Source organism: Protopterus annectens, chromosome 2.part1 (genome assembly GCF_019279795.1).
Source record: "Protopterus annectens isolate FY-2018-M chromosome 2.part1, PAN1.0, whole genome shotgun sequence".
Lineage (NCBI taxonomy): Eukaryota > Metazoa > Chordata > Ceratodontiformes > Protopteridae > Protopterus > Protopterus annectens.
In genome coordinates, this window is record NC_056729.1 from 16,404,917 (window position 1) to 16,418,477 (window position 13,561).

At 36.8% G+C, this 13,561-nt stretch overlaps 1 protein-coding gene across 1 annotated transcript in view; it reads right to left on the reverse strand.

Annotated features, from left to right (window-relative positions):
* The window catches only part of LOC122794730 (catenin alpha-2-like), a 2,759,516-nt gene extending 2,746,666 nt beyond the window's left edge, over window positions 1-12,850 (reverse strand). The window contains exon 1 of the mRNA XM_044063375.1: window positions 12,655-12,850. The gene's annotated coding sequence lies outside the window, so the exon portion shown is untranslated. The remainder of the gene's footprint in view (window positions 1-12,654) is intronic.
* Window positions 12,851-13,561: the final 711 nt, after the last annotated feature.

Consider the following 13,561-nt stretch of genomic DNA (forward strand, 5'->3'; position numbering starts at 1 on the left):
GACTGCCTACTGAAAGGCATAATAATGTAGCAAGACTGGTGCACTGGGGATTGTGCAAACATTATAATATCGAAGTAGTCGAAAAACACAGGAAATATATGAGCCACAAAGTAGCACAGAAAATGAAGTTTATATAACATGTGGTCATTCGGTACCAATAGTTCAAAAAAAGATGCAAGAAAACCAGATATAGTAGTCCATAAAAAGAAGACAATATTGAAATTGCTACACCGAATGACTACAGTATCTTACGTACTGAGATGCACAAAGTCATAAAATATCAGGATTTGCAGGCAGAAACAAGGGCATTGTAGAAGGATACCCAGACAGTTCCAGGAGTAGTAGTTTTTATAAAAAAACAATTCACAATCGTATTTAGATACATGCAACTCCGTACGAATTGCAGTGTCATTAATGGGCACACCGCGGGGGCTGCAAACAGCACTTCTGGCCAACATCAAAGATTTAAACAATACTAATTTAATGAACTTTAATTATACCTTGACTTATGAATGGGGTCCATTCCAGTCATAGTATTAGAAACCCAAAAAACTTGGAGAAATTAAAAAGGGTCCTTCTACTATAATCACTGCACGCTAAAGGTCCTACTGAAAGGCCTTATGTGAATTCTGCACGAGGCACCAGTAAGAAAAAGGTTTCATTAATCCCAACACCCCAAGACAAAGATCAACTGGAGGAGAATGGGAATGAAATAAGACCACAGACCACTAATGTCAAAAGTAGTGATGGAGTAAGCAGCTAAGGGTTGGAAAACTCACGGTGACCATCAGTAAAGTAAAAGATGTGAAGCATTAAATTCCTCTGACTGATGAAAATGTCTGCATTTTCAGCTCCTAGAAAGCCAGTTGTCTAAATAAGGAAACTGGTTCTTTATAGCCAGGTGTAGATAGCGATTAGTCTTTGCAGTTTGGAAGCATGCTTGGAAATGCTGCAAGATAAAAAAGTGTGAGAAAAGTGAGTGGCTTCTCTTTCAAAGCACAGAAACTTTAACCCCACATAAAAGTCAGGAAGCACTTGTGTTTCTAATTTCCTCTGTACAGCAGAGGGAGAATGTATCCAACAGATAAACTATCCACAAGGATGCTTTTGGAACAATGATACTGTAGCCATTCCTGAATGAAATGGGCCTGAAATTCCCTGCCTTTTTTAAGTATTAAAAACATGACATAATATTAGCCTTTATTTCTTTTGTGAGACCACCCGAATAGATTTTTCTCTTGAGAAGCTTCTGCACTTTTCCAGGATGAGACTTCTGATGGTAGGGATAACAAAGGGATCAGTTGAGGTGAAATAGAATTATTTTGATGGAGGAGCCTTACTGCTTGCATAGGTGTATTTCAGTTCTTATATTTACCATCTAAAATTACTCAATATTTAAATCTGTGTTACCTAGAAAAAAGTACACGTTTGCAAAGCAATGTCCTACTGATGTCCATTTCTCAACATCTGGACCCATTCACCTGCCAAAACTTAACAGAGACATTGTATAGTGTTAGCATCCATTTATAAACGGTCAGTGTGAAATAGCAGCAGTAGTTTTGACGGAAGGCTCCTTAAACACCCTGAGAATTTCATACCAAAATTCCACATAATTAAAAAGTTATAATCATGCACAGCAAATCAATGGGCATAGTAACTATCGTATGTATTGTAGTGCAAAAGTAATTCACATTGAAAAAAATAAATATAATAAAATATAGATGCCAAGTCCAAAAGGGTACCTCAGGCTTGTACCTCACAGCAAAAGTGAAGTAAACCACACAAGAAACTAGCACCATGCCAGTAAGACGTTTTATTGCGATCTGGTACCTCGGCTTTTCGCCTTCAAATGGATCACCTCACAGCACTCTTGGCCATGCATTAATATCAGTCTATGAACACCTCCTCATGCCTTACTACTTACATAATCTGTGTATACACACACACACACACACACACACACACACACACACACACACACACACACACGAGTGATCCCCAGGGAGAATTTTTTTATTTCCCATCCAGTCATCAAGATTTCTCTTAAAAGAAGGCCAGGGAGGTGCTCTGTTTGACATGTATGGGAAGTCTATTCAATAGCAAGGGCAGTCTCTGGGTTATGAACCTGTCCCTTCAGCACGTTATGTTGATTGTGGTAATGAGGTTGAGGTCACTGGAGCATGTAGTGCGGAGGGATTGGGATTTTTTTAGATGTAGCATTTCTAACAGAGCTAGGTCAAACATGGCTTTGTAAGTCAAGCAGAGCCTCTAAAAAGGCGATATGAGACAGAGAATAGTTGGAGTTTGAGTCTGTCCATATAGGACAAGTGTTTAAGGCCTAGGATCCTCTTTGTGAGGTACTTTTGCAGCAAATCCAGTTGTTGTAAATGTCTAGTGAGGCACGTGTGGCAAATGAGGCATTGTACTCTATGATTAGCCTAATGAGGGAAGAGTAAAGGGAGACAATAACAACGACCTCTTTCTTCCTGGATGCTAAACCCTTAGTAATGATATAGGACTTTCTGACTACAGTGGTAATGTGGTGGTCAAAAGAGAAGTTGCTGTCAAACTGTGTTCCCACATCTCTTATAACGCCTTCTGTATTCAGTGGACTACCATTGATGTGGCAATGCATGGGAAATGGGATTTCCCAAAGGGGATGATGACACATTTTTGGCACTGAGCTTAAGGCCATGGTTCTGACATCAGTCATTGGGCTCAGTGAGGCCTTTCTGTAGGATGTCAACATCACTTGGGGAGTTAATAATGGCTGTCAACTTGCAATAGTCTGTCAACTTCATCAGTCAAAGTCCCTTCGTGTTGGCCTAGACTACTGAGAAGTAGATATCAAACAAGAGAGGACCCAGGACCGATCCCAGTGGAACCCAAATCGTGACTGGTCAGCAGTCCAACTTGGAGTCAGCTACTTTGACACTGTGGGTTCTGTGAAGCAGTTTGCAACCCACCTAGTGATATAGGGATAGATGCCTAGCTTTTATGAGTTTTTCTAGGATTCCTGAGTGGGAAATGGTATCGTTTCACCTTGCCTTCATCCACAGCTCTGGTGACTGCCTCAAAGAAGTTGAACAAGTTGAGCAAACATGATCTACCCTTCACAAAACCAAACTGTGTAGGAGCCAGAGTTTGCAGATTCCTTATATCCTTATTAGGTCCCATGATGATGCATTCCATAGCTTTGCATATCAGACTTGTCTGGCTAATGGGGCAATAGTTCCCAGGGTCTGTAGTGGTTCCTCCTTTGTGGATCGGGATAACTACTGCGGTGCACAAATTGGTAGGGACAAAGATGAGATATACATACACACACACACACATACACATTTAATATACAGATATATATATATATATATATATATATATATATATTTTTATTATTATATATTTATATATTAAATAAATAAAATAAAAAAACTAACATTTGTTACCTACGAAAGTCCGACTTGAAACAAAGCCAATTTTCAATGGAGGCCCGGGAAGAAACACTCCAGATGTGCAGTGGTGCAGCAATAGCATTGTCATTGCACAGCAAGAGGTTCTCCAGTTCAATTCTCGGCTTGGGTGCCTTCTGTGTGGAGTTTGCATGTCTTCCTTGCATTCGTGTGGGTTTCCTCTGGGTACTCTGGTTTCTTCTCACGTTACAAAGACATGCATCTGAAGCGTTTCTCCCTGGGCATTCGCTGAAAATTGGCTTTGTTCCAAGTTGGACCTTCCCGATAAACAAACACACACACACACACATTATATATCGTTCGTCTTTCGGTTTTTCAAGTTAGGGGTCGCCACAGCAGAACTCCGGTCCACTAATGAATGGCACTAGATTCTTGTGGTGCTGAAGTGACAGCTCAACACCTAACCTTCAACGAAGGCATGCCCATTTACGCATGTCTTTCGAAGGCCACTCAACCGTGGGGAGGACATGCAGACTCCACACAGAAGGTAATATATAAGAAGTACAAAAAATGCTATGTTTTGCCTACATAAAATGCTTTACAAGATGCACAAATACCTGCATATACTACCTTTTCTTATTAATTCTACCTCTCAAAATAGGATGCATTCATGTAATAAATGTGTGGTATGCCCTAACATTTTCAAAGCATCTCAATACACATTCACACATTGTAATTAGACTATTAAGTTTTCGAAATATTTCTTCTGCCATTCTACAGCAGTAGTATATGCAGGTATTTGTGCATCTTGTAAAGCATTTTATGTAGGTAAAACTACAAGAAAACTTTCAGATAGAATTAAGGAGCATCTAGGAGCCATCAGGGCAAAGAACTTAAATAATGCCCTTGCTAAACATAGCATTTTTTTGTACTTCTTTTAGTAAACTTTTAGTAAATTTTACTTCATAGTATTAGAACAAGTTAACTGTTTTTTTTTGGAGATTGGGAATTATATTTAGAACTAAGAGAACTTAAATGGCAATTACTGCTTAATTCTGAAACATACCCTGGTCTGAATGAAAGTGTTAATATTAAATGCGCTTTAAAATGGAAGATTTAATTCTATTTTGACAGTTGTTCTCTTGCTACAAAATGTGTTTGCATCCATCCTTGACCTTTGACACACTTGTAAGTCACCATTTGTACAGTTAAATGAATATTCATCATGTCTCCTACATGCATATTTAGTGCGCACACTGTATATTTGTTCAATGATGAGCTAACACAAGGGAGTGTTTATTTAATATTTATGCCCCTGTCATTCATATGCATGTCCATGGTTATTGTGTTAAGATGATTGGCACAGTTTAAATATTGTCTGGTTTTACTATTGGTTACTGTACTAATAAGTTAAAAGTAGTTCATTGTTTTTTTTGTTTACATGTGACTCTAGTTACATATAATGTAAGTATTGTTGACTATAGCAATAACCCACGCCTGGGTGTGGGTAATGCTAAATTTACCCACGGTTGGCGTGGTTTGGTCCCGAGGGCGAAGCCCGAGGGACCAAACAAAGCCAACCGTGGGTAAATTTAGCATTACCCACACCCAGAAGTGGGTTACTGCTATTATACCATGACATTATTTAAGAAAAGAAACTATTACTTTTCTTAAATAATGGCATAGTATAATGCCTGTTTACTGCCCTTCCGCAGATGTCTGGCATCTGCGGCAGTTCAAATGTACTGCGCGCCTGCGAAGTACATCAGAGCTGTGGGCAAAAGCAACGGAGAAAGCAAGGTCTCCGTTGCTTTTTTTTTAGTGTTTCGCTATGTTAAATGAGTTTAAAATAGCGAGACAGTTTTAAAATAAGCAACGGAGATGTCCGTTGCTTATTTTAAAACTGTCTCGCTATGTTAAACTCATTTAATATAGCGAAACACTAAAAAAAAAGCAACGGAGATCTTGCTTTCTCCGTTGCTTTTTTTTTTAAAACACTGTCTCGCTATGTTAAATGGGTTTAACATAGCGAGACAGCTTTAAAATAAGCAACGGAGATCTCCGTTGCTTATTTTAAAGCTGTCTCGCTATGTTAAACCCATTTAACATAGCGAGACAGTGTTTTAAAAAAACGTGTTATACTAATGGAAAAAAGTCTGGGCGACCGGACCTTTTTCCATTAGTATAACTCGATTTACAACGGGCACGCTGGCCAATCAGCGTGCACGTTTTTCGGCGGTCATGGTATAATATAGGTTATTCTGATGAAGCTCTTCCACCTGAATAAGAGCGAAAGCTTAATCATCTATTCAGTGTCTGAGATTTTTATTTTTCTACAAGCTCAGTATTAAATTACTATGCCTAAAAAAAGTTTGAATTTATATAATTAAGATTCTTCTAATGCGCGGTGTTTATATATATATATATATATATATATATATATATATATATATATATATATATATATATATATATATATATATATATATATACATACATACATACATACATATATATATATATATATATATATATATATATATATATATATACACACACACACACACACACACATATATATATATATATATATATATATATATATATATATATATATATATATATATATATATATATATATATATAAAATATATATTATACACACACATACACACACACACATATACGGTTCCACTTTATAATCTCAAAATATTGAAATATCGAATTTCAGTATCTTGAGACCATATAGTCGAACACTTGAAATCCCGAAACCCCAAAACCACGAAACACAAAATTGCAAACACACACACACCATACACCTTCCTACCCACACTACAACAAATAAGCAAACAGAACACATACAAATCAACAACCTACACTGCACCCCCCCCACACATACAACCAAACAGAAAAAGACAGCAAACTCACCACTAGACACTCGACAGTACCCTTACACACATATCACAAATATACAAACACCACCACTTTCAACACTCATACTTTTACCTGCCTTCCCTAACCCACACATAAAACTTCCAAACACACTCACAAGCCTAAAACCCTAACAAAATACTCATTTACCTTACATACCAGCCAAATCCACACACTAAACCGTACATGCTGCACACACTACATCCCACGACAAATACCGGAACACCATAACTGTGAATTAGACATTTCCAGATTCGCAGTTATGGAGTTTCGCGATTTTAAAAATTCAACTTTATGGTCTTGAGATATTGAAATTTAATATTTCAGTATTTCGAAATTATAAAGTGGAATTATTTTATATGTATGTATGTATGTATATTATCTATACATATATATATATATATATATATATATATATATATATATATATAAAAATGTGTGTATATACATATATATCTATATAGACACACACACAAAACTATATTATTTATATATACCACATACATATACACATACTATATTATAATTACATACACACATATATTTATATTATATATATATATATATATATATATATATATATACATACATACATATACACATACATACACACACATGCATACATGTATTTCACTAGACAAATCGCAAAATACTGAAATGTCAAATTTCAGTATTTCGAGACTGTTAAGTCGAAATTCCACATACCCAAAAACCGCGAAAACCAAAATCTTGACTAATATATTTTACACACACACACCTACCTAACTACACTACAACAAACACACAAAAAAAAACATAACATACAAAACACACCTACCCTACCTATAAGTAGGGGGGCAAGCCCCCCCCACATATACATACTAACTCTGAGGTCACTAAACACACAAAAATCACCACTACACACACACACACACACACACACACACACACACACACACACACACACACACACACACACACACACACACACACACACACACTAAAATCCCTACCCAATACCCTTACGTAAACACCACTTACCTGAATCCTCAGCTAAATCCACAAACCTCTCTGCAAGTCATGAATGCAACACATCAACAGCGGATTCGACATTTCCGCATTTGAGATTTGTGTGTAATTTCAGTATTTCGAGATGGTCTAGTGAACTCATATACATATACACACACACACACACACACACACACACACACACACACACACACACACACACACACACCTAAAGTTTACAGGACAGCACGTATAAAATGCAAGTTTGTGGGACAGCACGTATAAAATGCAAGTTTGTGGGGTCTACAAAAGGACTACCTATAATTACTATCATGCAAGTACTAGAAATTAAATTTACTTTCATAAAACAATATAATGCATAGAATCGTAAGTCGGTAGACAATCCTGTCCTCTTTAACACATTCTTATGTTTATACTGGAGAAATTAAAGTCTATCATTCTTTAGGTGGTCACACATCAGCAGATGCAAGTCATCTGTTTGAGCTTTGATTGCTTGTTGATCAGTCTTAACCACAACACGTCTGCTGACAGCCTGCACAGGCTGCCACTTGCACTCAAACTAGGCAATGCGTAAACGTAGTCACAGCCACATCTGAGCAAGGTAAATGGATTAAGAAATGAGGAGAGAGCAAAAATTATCTGTTAGGTTCAAGTGCAGACTAACCTGAGGTCAGGGAGTGGTAAGGGAGTAAAGGATTAGGAAGATATCAAAAGATTTAGGTTTAGGAAGTCAGAGAGGAGTTTTAGGGTTAAGAAGTGTTAAGGGAATTTTAGTTTACAGACTTTATTATTAGGAAGTGAGGTTTATAAGAATTAAAGGTTCTAGGAGGGCTAAGTAATTTCCTAGAATGAAGCCGTAGGACAGCATTGTAATTTATGAGAACTGGGCTAGTGAAACATAGTCCATCTGCAGTTTCAAGCAAGTGGCAACGAGCAAGAAATCACAAGCTTCTATCGCATGAGTACTTGTAGTATACCCATAATAAGCTGACTGCTAAGTGTTAACTTCCAAACACACAAAAATGTCTAGGATATATTTATTCACACTTTTGTCAGCAAGTGACTATTAAAGAAATCTTCACTTATTGACTTCTTTATTAGTACCAAGAAAGTTCTTTGGGGGAAAAAATTAACTATTCACCGTTATAAAAGGGGTCAGAGATATATAATCAATTCCAGTAAATCAGTTACAACAGCATCTACGAAGCAAGCTTAGCACAGCACAGTGATGTGTATCAGAATTAAGACAAAACTGTATATGCGCGCGCATGTGTATGGGGGGGGGTCAGAACACTGCTTAGCCACAAAACATCTTTCTAGAAACACCTGTTTTCATACAGCCTAACCAGTTTTTGATAAGCTTCTCTCTCTTCCTTTCCTTCTTGCAGATCTTTTGCCTTCACTTTTCAAGCACATCACAAATGCCTGAAAGCCTAAACCAATTTACACACAGAAAGCAGGAATGCCAGTCTGTGCAAGGCATCTCTAACTCCAAAACTAACCATTGCTTCCTACTTTATCTTTCTAAACATTCCCCTAACTTTGTCACATGTAGTTTTATCTTTCTGCACATTCTTGCCCAAACATGTCCTAAATATTTGCCTCTTAAGAGTACCTGCAGCCTGCAGTTATGTCTTGCTACTTCTACTACTACTTAGCTGTACAAGTAGAAGAATCTGTGCACCTCTGCAGGGGAATGTGCCATAACAAGAACAACTTTTCTGTATACTGCTCTTTTTCAGTCTCAGTTCTTCCTGAAATGAGATTATCGAGGTAAGCACAGCACTTCTGCAAACATCCCATCTGCAAATGCCACTGTATTACAACTTGCATCAACAGATCTGCCCTTTGTGCATGCCCCTATAACTCGGATTAGCTGTACCATTCTGGTCAGAATCAAACTTGGACCAGTCCATGCTGTTAAAAATAACATCAATGTTCTTCTAATAATGCAGTGACCAAATAGAATGAGAAATGTTGCGTGTGTCATGATAAACTGCGTTTTTAACCATAGGATTCCACCAAAGATGCATATTATTCATTTTTTTAAACAAATACATCTTTGTAGATGTACATCCTTTAACTAATGAAAATTCAGCTTAAAAATATAAGTGTTATGTGCTTGGAAAGCTTTAATGAGAATGAATTAAGGCCCCAGAAGAAATACCTTAGAAAAATCACATTTCGTCATCTTATTCTTGAACTATTACTACACGCACTTGTAAATTCTAAGACACTCACTAGATCTACTTGGGAAAAAAATATTTGTAAGTTGGTGGTTAAAGTATTGATAACAACATGTGTCACTTCAGTGCTTGAAAAAACAAAACGGGCATTAGAAGTCAGAGCAACAGTGAGAATGCTAACCTAATTAATAAATTACCTTTTTATATTACTGGGCCTGTTCAGACTTGTTATTGGCCATTTCAGATTTTCAGGTGCGTCATATATATTGTGATTCACAATCTTATTGAGGTCATTACACACATTCCAGAAAGTAATGCCAAATGTGAATCCTGATAAATTTAAAGAATATGCCAGACTATGCTTTACAACAGCACAGGTCTAACTGGATGCAGCTTAGTTCACAAAGAAGAAATCAAAACTATTAACACTGCCCTTAAACCGACTGTACACATTCTGAATAGGTTAGTTTCTCCTTTCATGCCCATTTTACATAAACAAACTATAATACATATGTAACTATGCAATACAAGACAAATGTTTCATACCGATTTTGTCTAGTTAAACATACTATGTAAGACATGCCACTGACATCTACTTGGGTTCTGTTGATTTTATTTCAAAATAGCATGCTAATATCTACTGCATTGTTGAGTTTTGCTTTTTTAATGAATGCCAACACAGTAGCTGCCCTTTCACATGCAGTCCAAGTAAAAATGATCTGATCTGATAATTAAGAATGCTAGGAATAAAAATCTAACATAAGCAATGGATGAATTATTAATGTACTGAAAGAGGAGAGAATGTACAAATTGTGCGCAAGTTCGCATATAGGAGTTAATCATTCACTGAAGTTTTAAAACAAACAATGATACCAAAGACTATATTGGGAACAGTCTATAACATTTCCTACTTATCAAAAAAAATGACCACCATAAAATAACCTGTTTTGCACTTTAAAGTATTAATAAAACCAACCTAATGATATTTCTAAACAATTATAGTAAACTTTTCAGATGCAACCTATCGGATCATTTTAGACACAATACAAGAACACGCAATACGTAGTCTTTTTAGGGCAAACACAGACTGTTGGTAGTACACAACTGAAAATTTCTTTCAAATAAAGAAACAAAAAGGTACACTCGAACATATATTGTAGCATATACCCTGTAAAGAACATGGCATATTATAGGGATCTAATCATACTTATCAGCAGAATTTTTATGTTTGTTTAACCCCTCAGCCTTTAGTTATTTCACCAGCTTTCTACAACTGGTGCTTTAACGTTCTAGTTAAAAGTAATTTGCAAAAGCTCATTCTGTTAACAGGAACAATAAGAGGAATTAAATATAATTTTCAACAATAGTAGCCCTTTTTATGCCAGTAAGGCATGTTTTAAAGAAAAAGTGGCAAATAGCAGACCACTGAAATGAAAACTGAACATAAATACAGATGCTACATAAACATCAATAGCACGAAAAGTAGTGGATGTAGTTTTAAAAGGCTAGACCAGTCTTGTCCAGTTTTGGTACATCATTGTTTTCCATATAAATGACCAGTCTAAACAAGACCACTCGAAAGGCATCACATCAAGCCAACTTTATTTTTTATTTTGTCCTGCTTCATTTCTAAACCGAGATGGTCTGTGAACACTTTTCAACCAACCTACACCTGATCTTTGACAAAAGGCTCAGAATAAAGTGACCTACAAGGGCAAGGATAAATCCAATACATACATAAACAATTTAGTGTAGTCAATTAGCCAGCGTGTTTTTGACAGGACGATAGAAACACTCAAGCAGACATGGGAAAAACAGACTCTATACAGGCAATGAATTGGGGAGGGGGTACTAGTACTGAGCCTCATGTCTTGAGGCTATGAGTCCGAAAACTTTCCAAACAACTATGCTGTCCCGATAAATGTTATAAACTGCAAGCTTTGCCCCAGTGTCAAAATGGTAAAATATGATTTAAAAATCACATTTTAATTTGTCTATTTAACACTAGTTTTAAACTTCTTAAGTTCACCAATTTCCAAACTGTCAAAAATGGGGTGGGGGGGGGTGAACATTTACCCAGTCACAGCCAAATAAATACCTGTCAGGTTACTATGCTCCGTGGGATCTTTTACTGATGTCTTTGCAAGCACTTAATAATGTAACATAATGACGTATTGATGTATCTTGATGCAATAGTTTATGTCCGAGCATAATAGTGGTGCAGCACTTGGCATGTTGTTGCTTCACAGTTCTTTGCTCCCTGATTTGACTCTTAGAAGTGGTGCCTTGTGTGTGGAATGGGCATGTTCTTCCCAAGTCCACATGTGTTGTAACTGTGCCCCCCACATTCCCACCTCATTAAGATAAATTTGCAGGTAGACTGACAATGATAAACTAGTGCATTTGAGAGAACGAGTGTGCCTTGCAGTGGACCAGTTTCCTATTTCTGCCTTTTGCCTATTGCTTGACTGGACAGTCTCTGGTCACACTATCAATCCTAAAGTGGATAAGGTGGATGTACAACATAAATAGATGGATGGTATGTACACTGCATGCTGCACTAGCATGTCTTTCCTTATTCTGATCAGAAATAACCACTAAACAAGATCCTTAGTCTGATCAGAAATAACTACTAAACGAGATCCTTTTCTAAGTACCGACATTTTCAGTCCTGGAAAAAGTAAATGTATCTTTGCAGAAATCAAAATGAGAATAAATTAAGCATAATAAAACTAGAAATAACTATTAACTTAAAACAACCCGGTAAGCGGTTACAATAAGTATCTACACTAGTAGCTGGCTAAGCTAAAAGGGAAAGCAATAATATCTGAGGTCACCAATAAAGTGAAAAAAATGGTTTATAAATATGGGGATGCTGGTGAGATACTGAAGGAAACAATAAATTAAACTATTCAACTGCAACAGTCTAAATGGATTTACCTGACTATTATTCACACAGTTCAAGGCAAGCCCTACACAAACTGAAAGCTTTTTTTTCTTTTTGTAAACTTAATACAGCAATAATGACATCTGAAAAACAAGCACGAATATATGAAGCAGGACTCTGCACAACTGAGCTACAACTTTTACAATGACCTGTGTGGTTAACAGTTACAAACCAAATTCCCAACTTGCAAGGTGTTCTTATCGGAGACCAAATGCTCCTCAGTGAAAATACTTCGGTCCAAAACGGATAACAATCCACTCCCTCCTTCCTTTTGCTGTCAAGAAAACTTAAAATAACATGTTCAAAGTTGTCGATTCCGCCTTAATCCGTTTATTTTACTTATACTTAAAAAAGCACGACAAACCACAACCCCTGACTCACTTAAAGTGGTACTTGAATAAAAGGATACCATCCGTGCCTTGAACAAAAGAATTGATAAACTAACACAGTTTCACAAACCCATGCTAAGATCTCCTTACAGTAACATTAAAAATAACTCTACTGACTTATCTACGCCATTCATATGAAAGCAGTTATTTCTTTATCTTTTATCTGCGTCTGTAATAGGCCTTAAGATCAGTATATAATACCGGCTGGGCTCACAGGGGGGAATCAAAGAGGCGTACTCTCCCATCAAGCGAAACTCAAAGAAATGGGAAAGCAATCAGTAAACCATCATTTCACTAAATAATCAGAATCACTGGACATCAGGAACCACAGTGTTTACAATCACAAGTTTACATACGGATAACATAAAACAGAATTTTCATTCTCCACACAGCAGCATTGAAAAGGATTCGGACAATATACTCCATCAATGAGTGCGTGAAGGCTACTGTGTACATTTCTTAAACAGCGTTATTTTTTCCTCTCGTCCAAAACATATATCAGCATAGATGGCTTCACTATTTTAACACAGAACTAACCTGCAAAGCTACTTGCAGCGACGTCCTAGAGGAAAAGAAACTGGTTGGGAATCCTTGCTACCCTATTATTGCCTGTACAGTTATTGTCCACGACCAACAGTACAGCCCACGAGGTACAATCTTTCCCCAATGCAAGTGATGTAAGTGAACCTA